The 19,840-nt window shown below is 39.0% G+C and overlaps 1 protein-coding gene across 12 annotated transcripts in view; it reads left to right on the plus strand.

The window, feature by feature from the left end:
- The window catches only part of SPIDR (scaffolding protein involved in DNA repair), a 200,927-nt gene that overhangs the window by 133,924 nt on the left and 47,163 nt on the right, over nt 1-19,840 (plus strand). The window lies entirely within an intron of this gene.

Consider the following 19,840-nt stretch of genomic DNA (forward strand, 5'->3'; position numbering starts at 1 on the left):
ATGGGGAGAGATGGAGAAGCAAAAGGCTTTTCTAAAACGGGTATTTTGATCAGATGCCGCTAGAGAAACACAGGCACACACTTGCAAACTGCCATTGTGAAGCCACTGGAAAAAAACTGTTGACTTCTGGAAGTCTGGAGGTCATGGCAGTTCATCTGCTCTGTAGTAAAAAGCGATCTGGTGTCAAAACATTAACACCAATCAGAAATCTTGTATGCAAAACTGTAGAGCGTACAGCTTTAGCGTAGTGTTCTTAGCTTCTTCTATTTTAATCTTTGCATCCTGACACTGGTCTGCTTTCAGTGTAGGGAATCAAAAATGGGACCTTGTTTTTGTCAGTACAAAAGATAGACCAGACAGTTTTCCCTTTTGACCAGTACTGAACTTCAATTTAGAATCCTCAAGGTTTGAGACCAAAGACTTATTTCCAAGTCTTTCTCAGCAACTCTGGATCTAAGATTGCTGTGTCTTTTATTATTCCTCCAGGGCTTACACTAACTTTTGGTTCTTGATGGGTTAACATTTTATAAGCTTTATTTTAACTGAGGAAGTTTATTAAAGTAAGTTACAGTGGCAGAGCTTGTATTAAGCTTGTAAGTACAGTCTTTCAGGGCATTAGGAGATCTTTCTTCCTGCAATTAGTTTGAAAGGTCCCATTGAGAACTCACCAAATGTAGTTTGCAGTAGGCTTTGAAGAAATTCTTCAAAGGTTGGAAGAATTTCAGTTCCTCTGAGCCACCCTGCTGATGGTTATACCATGTTCACAGGTCCTTCTTGAGATTTTGGAGTACTGGAATTCTCCTAATTCTGGCTACCTTGTAAACTGCTGGATAATTTTCAGCACTCATTGGTCAATAATATTTCTCCAGGAGGAATTTAGGAAGTTTTCTCTTTCCTAAGAAGCATATTCAGTCATCACTCACAGAAAACTAATTGTCAACAGCCTTGCCTCTGATGTTTTATAAAAGTTGTGTTGGGCTTAACTTGCACTATTTTTAAAGCATAATTGGCACACCTTGCTCTGTGAAGTCCTTGCTCTATAATTTAATTATTGCTATTGTGTGTATTTAAAAAAGAAAAGTGATAGGCAAGGATGTTTATCAACCCCACATCAATCTTTGATTTTAAGGACACTATTTGTCTGCGTAGGTTTTCTTCCAAGGACTATATTTGATCGAAAGTCATGGCAGTTGGCAGTCTGTTATTCAAGTTGGTTTTTAATGCCACAAATTCTAGCAGAGGACAAATGATAGCTCTCCGTTATTACTTTTCAACTTCTGACCAAAAATGTGCTTAACACTTAATCACACAATTCCTGATAGTTAACCTGCCTGAGTCTGCACCCTTCACAGGAATGGGGTGAAACAACACAAATCTGAGACTCCACTTCTTATGCTAAACTTGAAATAGAAATGAAAACAAAACAAAACAAAAACAAAAAAACAAGAGTCCTTGCTTCTGAGAATTTGTGGTAGCTGGGCATTCCCATGTGCAGTTGTTGAACTGGCCTTTTGGAAATTCCTCAAATTTTGCCAGTGTTTTTGTTCAAAAAAGATCTTGGTGGCTGCCATTTGCAGTGATTAGAATTGCCTTTTGGATTCTTGTGCTCTGAAGAGAAAAATCTACCCCCTTTCTCTTTGAAAGGAAGCGAATGAACACTTCTTTTAAAGACTGAAGAATGGAAAACACCTCATTCTGCTTTATCAACTGCTATTTTCATGGCTGATAAGCATCCACAGAGGTGTTTCTCCTCTATCAAAAATGCCTGTCTGTCACCTGATAGTGAGTAAAAGGGTTCAGTACCCTCTGACAGTCCTTTGAACCAATTAATGGCCCATACTTTTGTAAAGAAAACCTTTTTTTCTTTAACTTCTTTTTCTAAAGTAAAACTGCCATAAAAGCAACATTTGTAAGGTAATTCACTGTTTTGGAAAAAAAAAAAAATGTTTCTAGTTAGATATCAAGGTAGATGAGTATTTACTTGATTTGTATCGTTGTAGGCTGTTGTATATATTCTCTTGTAGCACACAGTATAACCTAGATGCTGTTGCCCCAGGGAGCAAAAAACACAGATAAACAGAGACATAAAATGAAATGTCAAACGGGAAGTGATGCATTTTGTTCAAAGCATCCAATTTCTAGAAAGAGTCTAGCAAACTGTGGGAGAAATGTATGTTTTCAGTGTTCAAACTGATTTACTGAATTGTTTAAAACTCGGGTAAAGCAGCAATTATGGTACTGCCTATAGGTATCTAGCTTTTGTTGTTTGTAGAGATGAATACATGGAATATAGCCTTTTACCGATAAGCAAATGGTTGAGCCTTTAAGTCTGACTTTAAATACTTAGAATTTCAGTAAGACTATAAGTGTATTTAGCTGAGTATCTCAGCATTTTCTTAGGGTGCTCAGAAACCCAGAATGTGAAAAGTTCTCTTCTTTCTGTCATACTTAAATTGTTCTCACATTCCCTCCATTATTATTGAATCATTTGCCTTTCCCCCCTGTAATTAGCTGTTCTAGCAAATGGGTTTTTCATGCTTAAGGAGTTTCATGGGGTGGGGGATTGGGAGGGAAGAAAGTATGACTTGCTGTGACTGTCTGCCCCTTTCCAGCATTCCTGACATACTTTTCCTGCCTTTTTCCCTTCTGATGAGAAAGATACTTTTATAAATGATACAACATGTATTTGTTGTATACTACAACACATAGAACCAATTATTTTGACTTTCTGAAAAAGGCCTGACTTTAAGCACATGAATCCCAGAGAGAATCCTGTCAACCTGAGGAGTTTTCTGGCTTTGAGGTGTCTGACTCATTCTGTCGGCCTTGTACTTTGCATTCCTAGGATAAAACAGTGTATAATTTGGATTTTACTCTTAGCCAGTATCTGTTTGTTTTCAGTGGGCCACATGAGTTCAGTAAAAAATAGAGATGGTCACTTCTGTTCCTTAAAGGACAGGGATCATTGTGTGATAGCTGTTGAAACTAAACATGAAACTATACATTTTTAGGACTGTTATGGGGTTAAACTGGCCAGAATACTCACAAGATTTGGGTTAGGAAGCAGGGCTGAGAAGGGTGTTGTCTACTAAGAAGGAAAAGCTAAGCGCTTCTAAAATAAAACAATGCTGGCTATAGCTGTGAATCCAGATTTTAAAATCTTTGTGGGTGAGTAAAGAAATGTTCCGTTCACTTCTCTTGGCATATATTTTGACCTACTTCCCACCTGAAAGCTAGCTCTCAAGCCTACCATGACTGTATTCCAAGAACAAAAGACAGACAGTACGTTTACTTTAAAAAATAATGTGATCAGCCTCCATCCACTACCCATCAATAGTTCTCTCAGTTTTACTCTTATTTTGTTTTCGATCCGCCAGATCTTAGAGAAGCAGAAAGACCAGCTACTGTGCAAGCAGGACCCTTGGGGAGCAAAATATGTAGAAGAGCCAAGCATTTGTTAGAGCAGCTCAAAGAAGCGGCAGTGTGGGGAAAGTAACATTTCTCTTTCTCTGTGGAAATATTGCAGTCTGTTGCTGGGATTCATTACACTCTAGCAAGTTGTTGCAAGTTTCTGTGTAGTCTGTTCCTATGTGATTCTGCTTAAAACAGCTTTACTGGCAAAGGGTAACTCCATAGACCTAATTCATTTCAAAGTTGGATTTCCTTTTTACTCTCTTTCTTGGCCTAATGATCTTTGCTGTTTATCTTAACATGAATGTAGGCAACATGTTAACCTGTCTGGCTGCATGCACCACTAAAAGTTGAGCGTCAAGTGCTGCAACTAGCATTTCTAGTGAATAGACCAATATATTGAAAAGTAACCCTTCTAGCATGGAAAACTTACCTTAAACTTCATAAGACATACGAAAGGAAAAAAAAAATGAAAAGGAAAAAGAACAGAAGGAAAAAAAAAGGAAAAGAGAAAAACCAAGCGGGGTAAAAAAGTGGAAATCTTATTTGAAAAGAGCCCAGATTGGAAAGGACTGTCATGAAAGATCCATGTTCACAGATGCTAACATCTGTCAGAGTGTTTTTTGTGGCTGACTTAAATCTGTTTACAGCATTCCATTTGGTTTTTTTTCTGTTTTTTTTTTTTTTTTCAACAAAACATTTTAAATGGAATGGTCATAAATGCAAGTTTTTTGTTTTTTGTTTTAAATTACATTATGTTTCTGGGATGTGATTTTTCAAGTGGGAAGTAAACAGGAAATAGGTAACTGAAGTGCAGTAGAGAGTACTCCATGAGCTAGAAATTCTCTGATTTCCCCTTTTCAGATCCTTCTCAGAAGTGAAGATACCATGCTTTTAATATTCTTGCAAAGTAGTCTAACTGCCACTTGACAGGCTTGTAATAGTTCTTGTAACAGCTGTGGTTCAAGGTCTAGGAACCTGTTTTTGCTTTGAAGGTTTTGTTTGTTTGTTTTGTTTTTAAAGCACAGTTAAGACTCTCTGACACTTGGGTATTCTTTCTTTCTTCCACCCTGCTCTTCTGTAATTCTCAAACTGGAGCTACCAAAACAAAGAGTAAAGACAAAAGACTTGCAAAAACAACTTTGGAATCATGTTATCTAGCTGAGACATTAAACTGTATTGTATATTTAACACAGTGGATTTCCTGTGCACTTGCCCAGATAGCCCTGAAAGTCTCTTTTCCCTGCTGTTGGTGCTGCAGATGGATAGATGGAACTTGGGCTTCTTCCAGTGCCAGAGTAGTACAAGAATTTGTTAATTTGACATTACCGTTTATTTTTCAGTGCTAAATATTTACATAATCTTATTCTGTCCAAGGGCAAGTTGAGAGCACTGTTATCTGATATACTCTGTAGAACTCCCCCACCCCCCGCCAACATATACCACTGATTTTCAGCTCTGCACTGGGAATCAGTGATTAAATAATTTGCCTTTGATTTAAATATGTCAGGGCAGTGGTAAACTCACTGATACAGAAGTGTCTTAAGAAGATAGCCAGTTTAGACCACAACCATGGCACAGGTTCAGTCTCTTTGGAAAGCAAATGGTTAGGATAGGATCACAAATCAGCTGTCAGATGACCAGTGCTGTGTGCATCTAGCAAAAAAGACACACTGGTTTCTAGCTTCTCTCTTCTCTATAATTAAGTGATCAGTAAAGCTAAGCAGTAAAGTGCCCATATGTTCACAGAAGACGAACACCCTTCCTACCTTCTGAAGAGTCTTCCTCTGATGAAGAAGGAAGAGTGGCTCTGCTTACTGATATATTCCCCATGATAGAGAAATGGCAGATATATGTAAATAATAACGAAAAAGATAAATAGCATGGAAGTATCATTGTGTAGAGTTGTATATTCACTGCCACTTATTGTGTAACCATACCTTTTCACTCCTCCCACTCTTGATTGCATACAGGACTTCAGAAACCTGGTGTGGTTTTATTGCATCTCAACGCCTCATTTCCCGCTGCTCTCTACTTTACAGCTGTATTCACCTAACCAACTATTTTGAAAGGAATATGTGAGCAGGGAATACAGGAAGAGCAGTGTGGTCCTTTGTGTGCTATCTCCATTATGGAGACCAGCTTAGGGAGTAGAAAGTGAACAACTGGAAAGGTAATTTTCCACCCCTAGAGCCACAATCAGGGAATGTGCTGTTGTACATTGCCTGGTTTAAACAAGGACTAGTAATTTTCTAGCGCCTGTTATTTGTCAGGAATTATTCTAAGATGGCCTCCGTAAAAGGTATGGAATCTTTCCCTTGTTTTTGACCTTTCTTCCCCTTGAATTTTAGTATCTCTGAAGTTATGTGGTTGGGAGAACTGAGAGCAGAAAATGTCCATGTGTATTTTACACCCCTACCTTTCACTGAATACATGACTTCAGTCCTGCCTGGGAGGAAGTGTTAAAGTCATGTTGGAGCTCTCCAAAACTTTTATAAAAGCCAGATTGTCTCTCTGGAATTTGTTTTCCTGCTACCATGGTACAGCAGAAGTCAAGGACCGTGAGCAGTGATAAATGTTATAAATACCTAGATGGACACATGTTGAGCTAACAGATAAGAAAGAAATCTAAACCACCCAAATATAACATTAAGTTTCTGTGCAATTTGGGCACATAAACACTCTTTGTATGCACAAACATAAGTACCAGTATAGATCAGCAAGCATGCAAAGAAACATCAGTGTAGATTTAATATAATGGCAAGTTTCTGAAAGGGAAGATTCTTAAGAATAACTTTGTCATCAACTTCAAAAAAAGCTTTGATTTGGATATAACAAATCATTACTCCTTGGAAGGGTGTTATGAACATAATCTCACTCTCTTGGTAAGAAGGAGGTCTCTTGTCCGAGGGAGTATAAAGCTGAGAATACACTGTCCTATGTTTTAAAATAATGGACACACTCTAGTAATTAAGAAAAGTCAGGTTTTGAAGGGGCTGAATATCACTGGAGGCATTGGCCTGTATGTCTGTATCATAAACTCTTGCACACTTTCTTTATAGAATACAAAAGATAAAGTTTTTCAGAGAAGACCATCTAAATTTGTTTCAGTAGGCATTGTGGCTTAAAACTGGGAGGTAACTTCCAAGTGCTAGGAATGCTTAAGTGTTATCTCACATGCCAGTCTATTTCAAGTTGTGACTGGCTGCAGTGCCTGCTATTCTTGTTCCGTTTCTCAGCCAGAGTAAGTCAGCAGTGTCACGCTAGGTGGGGGTCCATACAGACTGTGATGAAATGCTCCAAATCACTGCAGTTAATGCCTCAGCTCTCTCTTTCGCTAGAGCTTCACGGAGTCTGGAGAAGAATGTACTCCTCAAGTGAGAGTGGGCCTGGGATGAATTCACAGTGTAAAGACTTGAGTGGAATGGTGGTTGAGAGATTGCTTTAGGATGAAAATTACAAAAATAACTCAGAAAAAAAGGAAATGATTCACCTGATATGTATACTATGTAATACTTATTCCAAAAGGTTTTATAACTCACTGAATTTAGATATTTTTGTTTGAGGCCTGTATTTGGCTGCAGTGTGAACTTCTCTGGATGACCTGCTTTAGAAGTGATTAAAGCTAAAACTGAATACAAAACGTATTTCAGAGAGATTTCACATTAAACGGAGCAAGAATGATATGAAGTTGCAAAGGTAATTTTTGGCCATGCTTGCAGTATTTCATTCAATATCACATGATAATGTGATTTTGTGTACAAATTATAAAACTATTTCTCTGTATCAGTGGTTTCTCAACTCTGGTGTGCTTACTTTGAGTGGTGTGCCAGTCACTGAGGAGGCTTTCACAGCAGCAGCTCCAGATCCTGCCTTTCTGGAGGTGCTAATCTGACCCAGCAGGCAGTCACCAGCCGACTGTAGATATCTTTGTGCAGCTGTTACTCCAGTTCAGAAGCATTTACTGGTCCACGCAACTTGAGGTGCAAGGGCTGCATCTGAAAGCTGGCTTGATACAGCCACCTGAACTACAGGGTGAGAGGATCAATTGATCCCTGTAACATTTCTTGGATCCACAGCAGTGGACAGGAGGCAAAGATGGAAATGAAAGCAGCAGGCACATTCTCTGTGTTTTCATGCTTGGTTCTTTGCCCCTGAAGTTATTTATCTTCTGAGTTTCGCATGGGTACAAATACAGGTAGCAAATAGGAGCAGAGTTTCAGTGCAATGAGGGTCTGTACAGCTTTTCCACTTTGCATGAATTTGTGCTGCAGTTTGGCATTTGGAACTTGTGCTGTCACTGCATGATCTTGTCTTATCTTCTCTCATACCTAGGAAGATGACTTAAAGGAAATAGTTATGAAAATGTAAAACTATTCAGCATTTTTCAGTGGTTTCCCAACTATTTTAGATCAAAGGCAATCACTTACACGTGCTGGCTTGACAGGTGGGGGAACAGTCCCCAGCTGGAGTCCCATTTACACAGGGGTGGGAAAAGTAGTTGGGATCATGCAGTGAGAGTCCTGGGCAAAGCAGTGCACTGTAGGTAGTTGGAGAAGGAAGTAATGCATGGAGTTGAAGTTCTCATATGGGAAATGTGAGAGTGGTTGTAAGATTGTTCGGATACCATTCTGTGTGAGCTACCTTTCCTTCTGCACGTTAGTTCCTATTGAGCCTACGTTGCTCCTGCTGTGAATTATTTCTCTGAGGGGCCAAGATTTGCCATCACTGAATTCAAATATGGTCTAGTCACAGCAGTTTCAGATGTTTCTGTCTTTGTCCTGCATTTTCCGCTGCCTCTGAACAAATACCAAAATTTGTAAACTCTACTTGACACAAGGAAAAACATGCTAGGAGATTAATTTGATTGGAACAATTAAATGTTCAAAGGCAGAGAAGATTGGTGTCTCTCAGCCCATTTTCAACAGTGTAAGTGGGGATAAACTCTGCTAGGGTTAAAAGTGTTGAAGATTTTAAATAAGTAACTTGGAAATCAGATTACACTTACTGAGGAGAAGGGGGAGAAGTCAGATCAAAATTTTAAAATGATAGCAGAGGGTTACACCATGTCAGATAGCGTGTCTGTATGTTTTTGATTTAAGGAACTCTGGTGTAGACATATGGATTCTGTTCTAACCTGAGTTGGATCCCTGTTAAATGTGTGGAAGCTAGATTTGGGGGTGACGCACATTCTCGCAGTTTGGGTAGTGTGGTCAGAGAAAATAAAGAAGTTACGCGTTGGACATGAGAATTGTGAGAATAAGGGATTGTGATATTTGGAAATGAGATTTTTTTAAAGTGTACTTCTACATGTCTTCAGTTTGGCTTCAGGCTTTTAGGGTGAGGAGCCCAAGATGTCCTGTCACATAGAAATAGAATTCTTTTATAAAAATTAAGAACAAATAAAGCTGATTCTTACTCACTGGTGGAACTTCCAAAAGCTGAATTTATAAGATACACATCCAGTATTTTGAGATGCAACATCGACCTAGAAACAGACAAATATTGGACAAAAAAGAACTGTGCTTAGCTTAGCTTAGCAGGAAGGAACTGCAAGAACAGCGTACCTGGCCTCCCAGTGTAAACCTGGGGGGTTTGTCTGTCTGAGGTCACGTGCTGGAGTGTATAGGAGCTGGCAGTGCAGAAAGTCACCATTTTCAGGGCAAAATTAACCATTTTAAAGTAGCACATAGGCAGTCCAACAGTCAGAGAACAACCAAGAATATGCACGCAGCTTGTCTGAACAAAAGATGGCTGAATGTCGTTGTGCTTTGGTATCCTGATGTTTCTGTCCCAATTTGTACCCCTGAAGTTGCATGCATCCTCTTATCCATTTAACAGGAGTAGCTGTCTTTCCCTTTCTGTATATGTATTTGATACATTTGAGTCTCTTTCTTTTTTTCCTGCAATTTAGTTTTATATTTGGCACAATAAATAAATCCTGTTAGAGCGCTCAGAGCTCTAACGTATGCAGCGTCCTTTCTCTGATCAGCATATGTCACTGCATGCATTATTTATTATAACAAAGTGCATAGCAACGTTACAGCAAAGTAATATCACAGCAAAGCCAAGTGATTATGTTGGAAGTATCGGAGCGTGTTCAGCTTCAGACTGACATTTTTATGTCCATAGGCCGGCTCCTCATTTAATAGTCATTTCCTTCCTCTGTTCGAGCCGTCACCAAAAGCCGTGGCTCCAGAGAGCAGGAGGCTTTGCAGGGTGCGCCAGGCAGACACGTGGTGCAGCTCTCCCCTCGCCCTGTGCTCAGTGTCTCTGCACACGCTGTTCAGTAAACAAACTTTGGGGAACCAGAGCGAGCTGGTTCAGAGCAGCCAGTTCATTCACACAGACCGCTTGGAAAGTGATGCCTTTGCGCAGCCTTGACGTGCAGGCTGAGGGAAGCAGAGAAGTTAGTATTTATGTTTTCATTAATGCTTTTTATAGCCGCGAGCCAGCTGTAGCTAGTTAACATTAGCCTGGGACATCTATTAGCGTGCAGACCTCTTACGCAGGATAAAGGGCTTCTGATGGAAACAGAGTTGTTACTCATGGTCCTCATGGCTGCGTGTTTACAGGAAGGCTGTTTGTGCTGACAGAGGATATATGTTGGAACAGCATTGCACCTTTTTAATGAACTCACCTTCCAGGATCCAGAGGGGTTTTATGCTAAAACTTTTAGCATAGCAAATAATAAGATTTACATATTTAAATAGCTTATTGCCTGCTTAAAAGCTATTCTTTTTTAAATAATGCTTTGCAGCTACACAGCTACGAGTACTTTCTGTTTAGCTTTTAGGATGAATTGGGAGTAAGCAATATTTCTACAAGTCTCAGATACACCAGTTTGGACTGCTAGATTTTTTTTGCTATGATGTAAGTGGCTGGCAGCATCTTAGGATGAACTGGACCTAAGGGTTTGGCCAAGAGGATTTGATGGCTCAGCTTTCCTTCTCTGGTTTCCCCCAGTTCTTGTGCTTTTTTTTTTTCTTTGCTTTTTTTTTCTTTCTGCTATTTTGGAAGATAGTTAGTCAGGAGGGTGTTTAAAAATAAGTAACAAAAGCAACTGCAAAACAGAGAATGAGGAAGGCACAAGTAGTGCTGTTTTTAGAGCTCCAGTATGACAAGCACCATGGGCTCTGGTATTTGCGTCAACGTGATGCTTTCCTTTCCTGCTCAATCCATGTTTCCCAAGCAATTCTGACAACTTTGCTTGTCTAGGCAACAGTAGAGGTTGCCTAGACCTAAAGAAGTAAGAAATGTCGTTTACCCTTTGCTTTACATTTCTGTAAAAGGTGTGGAATGAGTAGATGGCTCTCTTAAATATAGTTTAGTCACTTTAATAGTTAAAGCTTTGGAATTCCAAGCTCAAGAACGGGCTTCCCTCTCAAGTTTTCCTCTCCTAAGAAGGGTAGATTGTTCTCAAGACAATTGCTATTCCTCTTCTTCACAGGTCCTTTGCTGCTACTTGCAGTGTGTTTTGCAGAGATCAGAGTAGATGGTTAGGGGCTAGGTAATCGTGGAATGTTCTCATGAATTTCCATTCTTTTTATCTTTATCACTATCCCACCAATTGTTAGTGATGAACTTTCAAGACCAGGGCATTGTAGCTAGTTTTCATCTCCCTTGTTCAGCCTAGCCTTCTCATGAAAACCTTGATTACATCAGCCATCGTCATCAGAAGTATACCTTTATGGTACACAAAGAGAAGCTTTATAATGCTATTCTTTTTTGTCTGCACAACAGTATCTGTATGTGAAACTGCTGAGTAGCTTCTGATGCCGATGTCAACTCGTATAGTTGAACTGCAGTAAAAAAAAAAAAAATAAGGTTATCTCCCAAAATTGAATCACTTCTAATCTCCTGTTCAGATAAATTTCCTCCACCCATCCATTTAGGTACGCCACCCTTAATGATCCACTTGAAAAGAATGTGACAAGCTCTTGAAAGCCTTGTGAGGCTGTGGAAGTGCAGCTCATGAATTATATGTGTTCAGTGCCTACAGCTGAAACCTCGAAGTACGGGTGGGAAACCTCTTGTATCACCAGTATCTACATTTTCCTACAGAGTGTGTTCTGTGATCTGGGTCAGTATTACCTTTACGATTGTGGGTCAAGGCTCAGTTCATTCCAATTTGTAAGTCTGCTGGTCTTATGAGGGCCAGAAGGATAGCTTGCTCAAGCAAAGTAGGGCTTTGATGTACTCACAGTCTTCCTTTTAATGCAAACCAACAACATTCAGTCATTCAGTACAACTGTTGGAAACATTTGCTCTTGTGATGATCGAAAACATTTTTTATTCATGTTTACTATTCTCCTAAATGCTTCATAAACTGTTTTTATTAGGTACACAGAAATGACGCATGCACTGTCATCACGTGCTGGCTGGAGTTTTTCTCTGACTTTTTCTGATGGCTAAACTGAGGGAGGATATTCTTTTTCTTGTGTGTTCTGTCAGTAACATCCTAATGAGGCACATGGTAAGGAAGGCAAGGATAGGAGAGAGATAAAGCTACAATTTCTGTCAGCAGGCAGTATTAGGTTGACAGCTACTAATTTTATCTAATCTTTTCGTGTATACCTTGCTCCTTATGATGAATAATTGTCAGAAAACTCTTTGGCCTCTTTGTAAAATAGCTTGATGCATCTTTTCCTTCTCTCTTTTTGAATATATATATATGTATAAGTACATACATATGATGTGTTAGTATATTCCAGAAATAATCGTGTTGCCTACTTGTAAAAAATATGACAGTTGTCTTGAGATATAGATGTACAAATTAAGTGGAAGCTGAAGAAGAGGGAGCTTTAATGAGATATTGAATTGGAGACCTTGTTGGTGTGGTTAAGCCATCTGTATTACACTACAGTATTAATGAAGGTAAGAGGCAGCACAATAAATTAGCACCGATTTCTGTAGACTATTTAGAAGTCCCATTGTTTACACCAACATTTCCAATTTGTTTCATTCATCTGTTAAAATTTATGATAACACTAATACATGTGAGCATTGCAGGCAAACTGCTGTGTTATCTCGTATGTCTGGATTGATGGGTATTAACCTGATGGAGGTTTCTAGAGATTTCACTGTTAATTAATATATATAGTATGGCAGTAGAGGAAACAAAAAATCTCCATTATTATCCACAATGTGCTATTTACCAATGATATTTTTTTCTCTCTACTTCTGTTTGAAAATACAGAGCTGTATTCAGCTTCCAGACTAATCTCAACTGATGGTTTCTGCTGAAACAAAAGTTATGGTATCTGTAAACCAGTTGTCATTTTGGTTGTGAATAGTGAAAGCTACCAAATGGAAACAGTCTTTCTATGCCACCAACTCTGACAATATCTGAATTACTCTTTTTTTTTTTTTTCCAATTAAAGTGACCTTTAACTACTGGCTTATTCCACAAGTCAAATCCCATTTTCTCAAGCCCCCATTTTAAAGAATCTAAAAATTCTGATGTTTTGTTCTCAGTAGTAAATCTGCTAGTGGATCTGAGCATGTTCTCGCACTTAGTCAAACTCACAGGTTTTCTTTATCTCGTGGAGAAAGTATTGGCTGATGAGGCTTTTCCAAATGGGGAAGGAGAAGAAAGGAAGGTAAGACTGGAGGAGTGTTCCCATACTGTGCCCTTTAGGTTAAGGATGAATGTTCAGAAAGGTGTTGAAATCTCAGGAGAAGCTGCAGGCAGTGAGCATGAATGATGGTCTTGTTGGGCAGCTTTCCATGGGAGCTGAGAGGATGGTGATATGTGAAAGATGTGGTAATGCTAATTCTTTTAATGAGCAAGTGTTCAGCTACACTTTAAGACTTTGGCACTTCTGGCTTGTCTGATAAACTCTCCAAGAAAGGAGCGGGAAATTTAAAATAAAATAATAATAAAAATCCAAAGGAAGCCGTTTTTGTTATGAAACAATGGCAGTTCTGATTTTCAACATGAGTTGTGCTGATAATTCAGAACCTTCAGCTCATACCTCCTCGCTCATCTCCTTCACTGCCCAGCAATGCTGAACAGCAAAATGCAGCAAATCAGTTTACATCTTTGCTGAAGGCATACCTACATGGAAATGAATGCAAAATATCTGGAGCGCACGTTTTAACTGCGCTAATTTCCCACACTAAAATCATCTTACTGTGTACAACTGAAGGGTTTTTTAGTTCAGTGAAGGGTTAGTGCAGCAAAGTTGCTCAACAGGAGCTTTTCCAGGCTTTTCCCCACTAGGTGCATTAATTGCTTTCCTTTTGGTGTTGGTCTAGAGATTGGGAGTTTTCTGTTGATCCTCAGAACAGCAGCATTCTCACTTGGCATCACGTACTTCCTCCCAGGCCTCTGTTCCTGAGAAGCAAGAAAGGGAAGGCCAGCATGCTTGTCCAAGAGGCAAGGATGCCAAAAGGGAGTGAAATGTCCAGGGTGGGGGAACGTGTCCCCCGTGGGAGATTGCTGGGCATATACATGCAGGGGACAGGAGCCCAGAGAACATGTGGCTCCTGCTGTTGCTGAATCCCATCCTGTCAATTCTCCATGGAGGCCTCTACATGGGTTCAGTAGCTCCTGACAGCTAAGGCTCTCTACGTTGCTCATTTGTCCCTTGGCTAGAGTTTACTAAGTGCAATTCCATCAGTTGCTTATCACATGCTCTGCTCTTCTCCCTGAGGCTCTCCTGTAATGCATGCCCTTTCTCCTTTCCCCTGCTTTGTGCGCTGCTTGATTTGTGAGCTGCTATTTCAGAACACCCTTTGCATGATTTTAACTGTATGTAAGTGCATTCCCTTTCCACAGAACAAAAAAAATCTATTATTTTTAAGACCTGATAATTAAGGTGATTATAGAATAGCTAGAGGGAGGATAAATTAGAGTTACATCACTGGGACCATGTAATATTTCAGCAAAAACTGGTTCAACTCAAAATGAAGTGTATTTGCAAGCAAGTTTAGTATTCGTGAGCCGAAAGCAACCCTTTCCTGTAGGTAGTCTGATATTTTCCACTATAAAAAAAATCTTGTGACCTTTTATTTACAAAGCTCTTTCAACTCCATTGTTTACTATAGACTTTAGATGTTCAAAGGGGAATGCCCTTAAGGTAGGAAAATGCCTTGTTTTCTTTGGCAGCAGCTACAACTGGCTCTACCATGGAAACAGTTGAGATTGGAAAGGGAGAAGGGGCAGAGATAAGAGGTAGACTTTTCTCCTTTAGCTCAAGAGGTTCATGCCACCTGAGGCAGAAAGTATTTCAAGATGAGAGACAGCTGAGGTAAGGTTTTTCCCAAACAATCCTCCAAATGAGGGCACAGACTATGCTGGTGCTGCTTCCTCTGTAGGGGCATCACGTGCTGACAACTTTTCACTCTTACTCAATAACGGCCCTCAAATGTCCCCTAATTAAAATGGTAACAGACTGTGTTCAAGCTGCAGACTTTGCTAATGCACACAGATACTCTATAACCAAATGCTGGGTAGCCCAGGTGCAAAATACTCAAAAGAAACTTAATACCAGATTTCCCACAGTGCAGAATTTAAGGATACACTAAAACCTGACTGTCATCTGTTGGCTTCCGAGTACTTGACCTTACCACCTTCAGATTCCTAATACAGGAAGGCTTGATAAGTTTTATATATACTTCTCTAGTGGATTAAAAAAACCACCAATGGCTATGAGTGTGTCATATGTATTATTCATATGTGTGTATATATTCACTGTGTGTTTGTTCTTTCTAGAGCCATGTTTTCTCTCAGAGCAGCGCAGCCTGTTGCAGTTCTGATTCTTGGATCAGTATTCTGGTGCTTTGTCAGCCATAGATTTATGTTCTCACAGCACAAACTTGAGATTTCTGTATTAACTTGCAGTCAGTATTATATTTATCCATAACTTTAAAGTCGTATCTTTCCCTCTCTCTCTAGTTCAGTATTATACAATAGAAAGAGATGCATATTGCTAAATAGTCACAATTGTTTGCAGAATTGATGTGGCATGTAAAACAAATAACTGCCCATACAAATAGTGCTGGTGCTCACAGCTTTTTCCCTTGCATACGCAAATAAGGGATTTACACACTTGTAAGGTCATATTTTGCTTACTTAAGTGATCTTATCTTTATGCACCCTGTGTAGTGTGGTATTCCAAACATTGTGGGGAACATAAGTCAACACTGCATACAAATCATTTTTGCACATGGCATACAACATATACCATTTATAGATCGTGTGGAATACAGCAATACTGAGATTAGAATTTGCTTCAGAAATTTGTATTTTTTTAACAGTCTCGCATCTAAAGCAGTCTGTTAATTCAAGTTGAATAAATTTCTTTTTTCTGAACAAATAAACTGAATTGCACTAAGGAGCTACTTCTCTGAAAGGAACTGAGAGATCAAAAGAACCTGAAATACTAGTATTGGAGGAGGAGGGAGAGTCAAGGGATGTTGAGCAACGTGGAACCACTTTTTGAGGAGTTCTCCTAGAACTGAAATGTTGTAGCACATGCTTGGGCTTTTCCAAAGGTGAGAGCAGAATACTCTCTTCAAGAAGCTAGATTTGGGACAAACATCTCCCGGTCATCCCCTATAGAAATTGTATAGTGGACGTTTTATTCTTGGGTCTGAAACATGAAAAGCGTGTGTTAATCTGGGGAGGGCAGTGGAAAAGAAAGTAGGGGAAGGAGATGTGGGAAAAGAAGAGGAGGAGATTAACACTTTTTTTTTTCTTTACAGTGTGGTTTGAAAGGCGTGCCCAGGATTAATTGACGGGGATGAGGCTAGGTGGTAATTGAGTAACAATTTATTTATCCGATAATCACTAATTCTAACCTGCTAATAGGAGAGAGAAGAAACTGTATTTTTAAACAAGCGTAGCTTGATGAGAGCAACCATCTATTACACTGCAATGCTGGGGAGTGAGAAGGCTACTGGACATTGCAGTTTTGCTATGCTTGACAAGGGTTGACTATCAAACCCCAGTTTAGCAGTTTTTCATGGTGAATTGACCCAAGGCATGACTTGCTTTTTCCCTCTCCCCTCATCTACTCACTCAGAAGTTTGTTTGCACCTTCTTTGCTCACATCTGTGGGTTGTTGGGATAGTCTCACTTCAAAATCTCACTTTAAAAACATCTGTCCATGTTATTCTCTTATATTGACAAAATCCACTGGCAAAGATGAACCCCATATGAAGATTAAGTAATGTTTCCCTTTATTATAACAAAACAAAGCCAAATCCTTCATCATGCACGACTTCTAAAGTCTTTTTCCTTTCTTCACCTTTCCAGCTCTTAATTCTGCTAGCAATTCTTGATGTTACTGACAGAGTGACAAAATATAAGAATCAGGTATTTACGTACAAAAGAACACTAAAAAAAAAATAACAAATTCTTGTAATTCAGTTTCTCTTGCCGTATTTACATCTACCTTCTTACTTCAATCTACCATAGTAATAGCAATATTAAAGATTTTTTATGGTATTTAACGTTATCTGATGGATGTTTTAAATGGGTGAAGAAAAATTTTGGCCTGCTCTTACCATCTTTTATTTCATGGATATAGTCTGAGGTTGGCTATTTGAAAGAGACTCCAGGTCAGTTGCTGAGAAAAGACGTTGCTGGTCAAATACTTCAAGTAGTGATTTCACACTTTAAATAAATAAGAATTTTTAACCAGCACACATTTATTTACATCCAGATTATCATTTACAAGTTACTTGACATTTGAAAAACCATGGAACAAAAGACTCCTTATACATAAGTATAAAAGGTGTGGCAATCAAGTAGGATTATCCATTTCACCATGTCATAATATCTTGATGTTTTGTTAGGTCATTTTAACTTTTTATGGTCTCCTAGCAGAAATATAGTAAGCTGCATGCAAATGAACTTTGCATTTTTAAAAGACTTCATTTCTGCTATATTTTAAATACATTAGCCAATAGTTAACTGAGTTCTGAAGTCTCTAATAAACAGAGATGGATCATTTATCATTCATCAGTAAGAATTTATAATTCTTCCACCAAAATTTTTGAACAAATATGATTGATTTTTAAAGTAGTGTGCATAATATGTACATCCTTGAAATGACATAGGAATACCAGCTAATTAATACTCCCAGTTTCTGTGGATTAGCAGGCAGTAGTTTGACCAGTTCAGTAGTCAAACAAGAATGCTACTTGAGGCTTCTTGAGAAGAATCAGTTATTTCCCATAATAGTAAATACTTTTTCCCAGGAAAAAAAAAAAAAAAAAAACTAGCTTATTTTCCTTCCCACTAGTTCTGTTTTTGAATTATTCTGTGCTCTCTGCAAGCTGCATGACATTTGTGCACATAATTGTGCTGGCACAGAGTTGTGAAACTAATTCTGCCATGTATATGGCAGAATAGACTATAGAGAGAGAGAGACTATACATACATAGTCTACTCTTAAAGAAGGTTAGATCTTTGGCATATTATTCCATAGGGCATCTGAGGAGCAAAATGTGCTTTCTGTTATTGACTAATTTTCCTTTGGCACTATGGCACTGTGAGATGTTAACACAAGGAAAGTCTTGTAGATGTTTCCCTAACATTTCAGGAAAACGTGCTCCCTAGGTTTCACTGTACTGAATAGCACCCCAGAATTCTTGAGCTATGTTGGGAGCCCATGGGAAATTGTATGAAATACTGGAAGAGCTAATAAAAGCTTGGCCCTTCTACAGCCGTGGTAAAATTCTGAGAAGGTTCCAAATCTTTGCAGTCTGACTGGAAGGAGCTACATGGTTGCAGTAAATGAGAGGCAATTTGCTTGTCCGCTGCAGACTTTTTTTACTTCAGTCTTACCAAATAAGAGATAGAGAGGGGTAGAAAGGTAAACAGGAGAGGAGTACCCTTCCCTGAGAGCCACAGCAGAGATTCTGTGGAAATTATTTGCTGTGAAAAGCAATGTGTTTTTGGTGTACTACCCATGTGCTTTACTGTCAGGAACCACCCCTGGGTTAACTGCATGTTTGGAATAGGTATGTTTAATGGCAGTCCTACCCTACATTTGTTAAAGTTAGGAGAGGTAAATGGTGCAAGTTTAACCCTGAAATAATAAACGAAAGTCACAAATTTAATGTTCATGCAATCCATCAGCCTGCCTAGGGAAGCATGACGTGACATACAGCCTCTCAAATCAGGAATTGTTTGGCATGGTTTTGTAGATGCAGTGGAAAGAAGGAGATGATCTTCTATTTTCTTAAGAGTTGAAAAAACACGTACAGCTTGAAGTACAGCAGGGATGGTGTGCATATGTTTGAATTTTCAGTAGAACAAGTATGTGTCTTATTTTGGTCAGAGGAGCAACAGAGCTTTGAAATCCCTGATCTGCAGTCAGGCCAACGTGTTCCTGCTTGTAAAGGCAGAGTACGATTCTGCTGTCAGTACACCATGATCAAGACACATCTTGATATATGTTCTTAGGTGTTCCTCTAGATTTCTCAAACTCAGACAAATGAGCAAGCAAGCTGCAGTGCCGAGAGCTGCAGCTGGGATAAAAAACTGGTTTTAGCCTTTCTCTGGAATCGTGCATAATGTCCTCATCAGCCTTAGACCCATCTGCAGGATGACTTCTTTCACTGGAGTGAATAAGCTATGTTTTGTATTTGTTTAAAATTCTGAAGTCATCTGCAAGCAGAACATGTTTCGTATTTAGAGAGAAAATTTTTGGATTGGCTTCATCTTTCAAGACTTTTGGAGTAAGGACATTTAAAACATTGTGTGGTAAACTGAACTGCAACAAACAGCTCTCAAAGGCTACTGGAGTTCAGAGAGAGGTTTGGGAAGTGACCAGTGTTACATCAGGTGTTGTAATAAGTATCATTACCCTTGCAAGTGTTTTCACTTCCTCTGTAATGTTAAATCTAAGTGCAAGTGTACACAAAGCCCCAGTAATTACTGTTATCTCCATGTAGTGGAAAAGGCTATTTGGTAGGCACATTCATATATGGATAATGTTGTCGCTATCTGAAAATAAACGTAGTATAAGTTAATGAAGGATAAATGGTAGAGGGAAATCAGTTTCCCCGTAATAATAAAAATTCCAAGTGCCTGTCAGAAAGGAGTGTGAGTATCTTGTCTTGTTGAATTTTAATAGTTAAAGACCACCTTTAACATTGTGCCAAAGTTTGTTTTTGCTTTTATTTTTGCTTCCCACCTTTGTGAAAGGAAATATTTAATATTTTTTTCCCATAAATGTTTACCCGTAGCTCTCCCAAATTAAGAATGTCTCATTGTACAGGAATGTGAACTGAAAACCAAATAAAGTTTGTAGGCTTCACAACATAGTCATTCGTGCCAGTGCTCTGGCCTATGCTTAGAGATGACCTAAAGTCTGACAATTTTGATCCATTTGGTTCTTAAAAAACAGCAAACATGATTTGTCTTCCCCCCCCCCCCCCTTTAAAGCAGGAAATATGTTGTTGGTTTTAT

The sequence above is a fragment of the Numida meleagris genome, chromosome 2 (genome assembly GCF_002078875.1).
Source record: "Numida meleagris isolate 19003 breed g44 Domestic line chromosome 2, NumMel1.0, whole genome shotgun sequence".
Lineage (NCBI taxonomy): Eukaryota > Metazoa > Chordata > Aves > Galliformes > Numididae > Numida > Numida meleagris.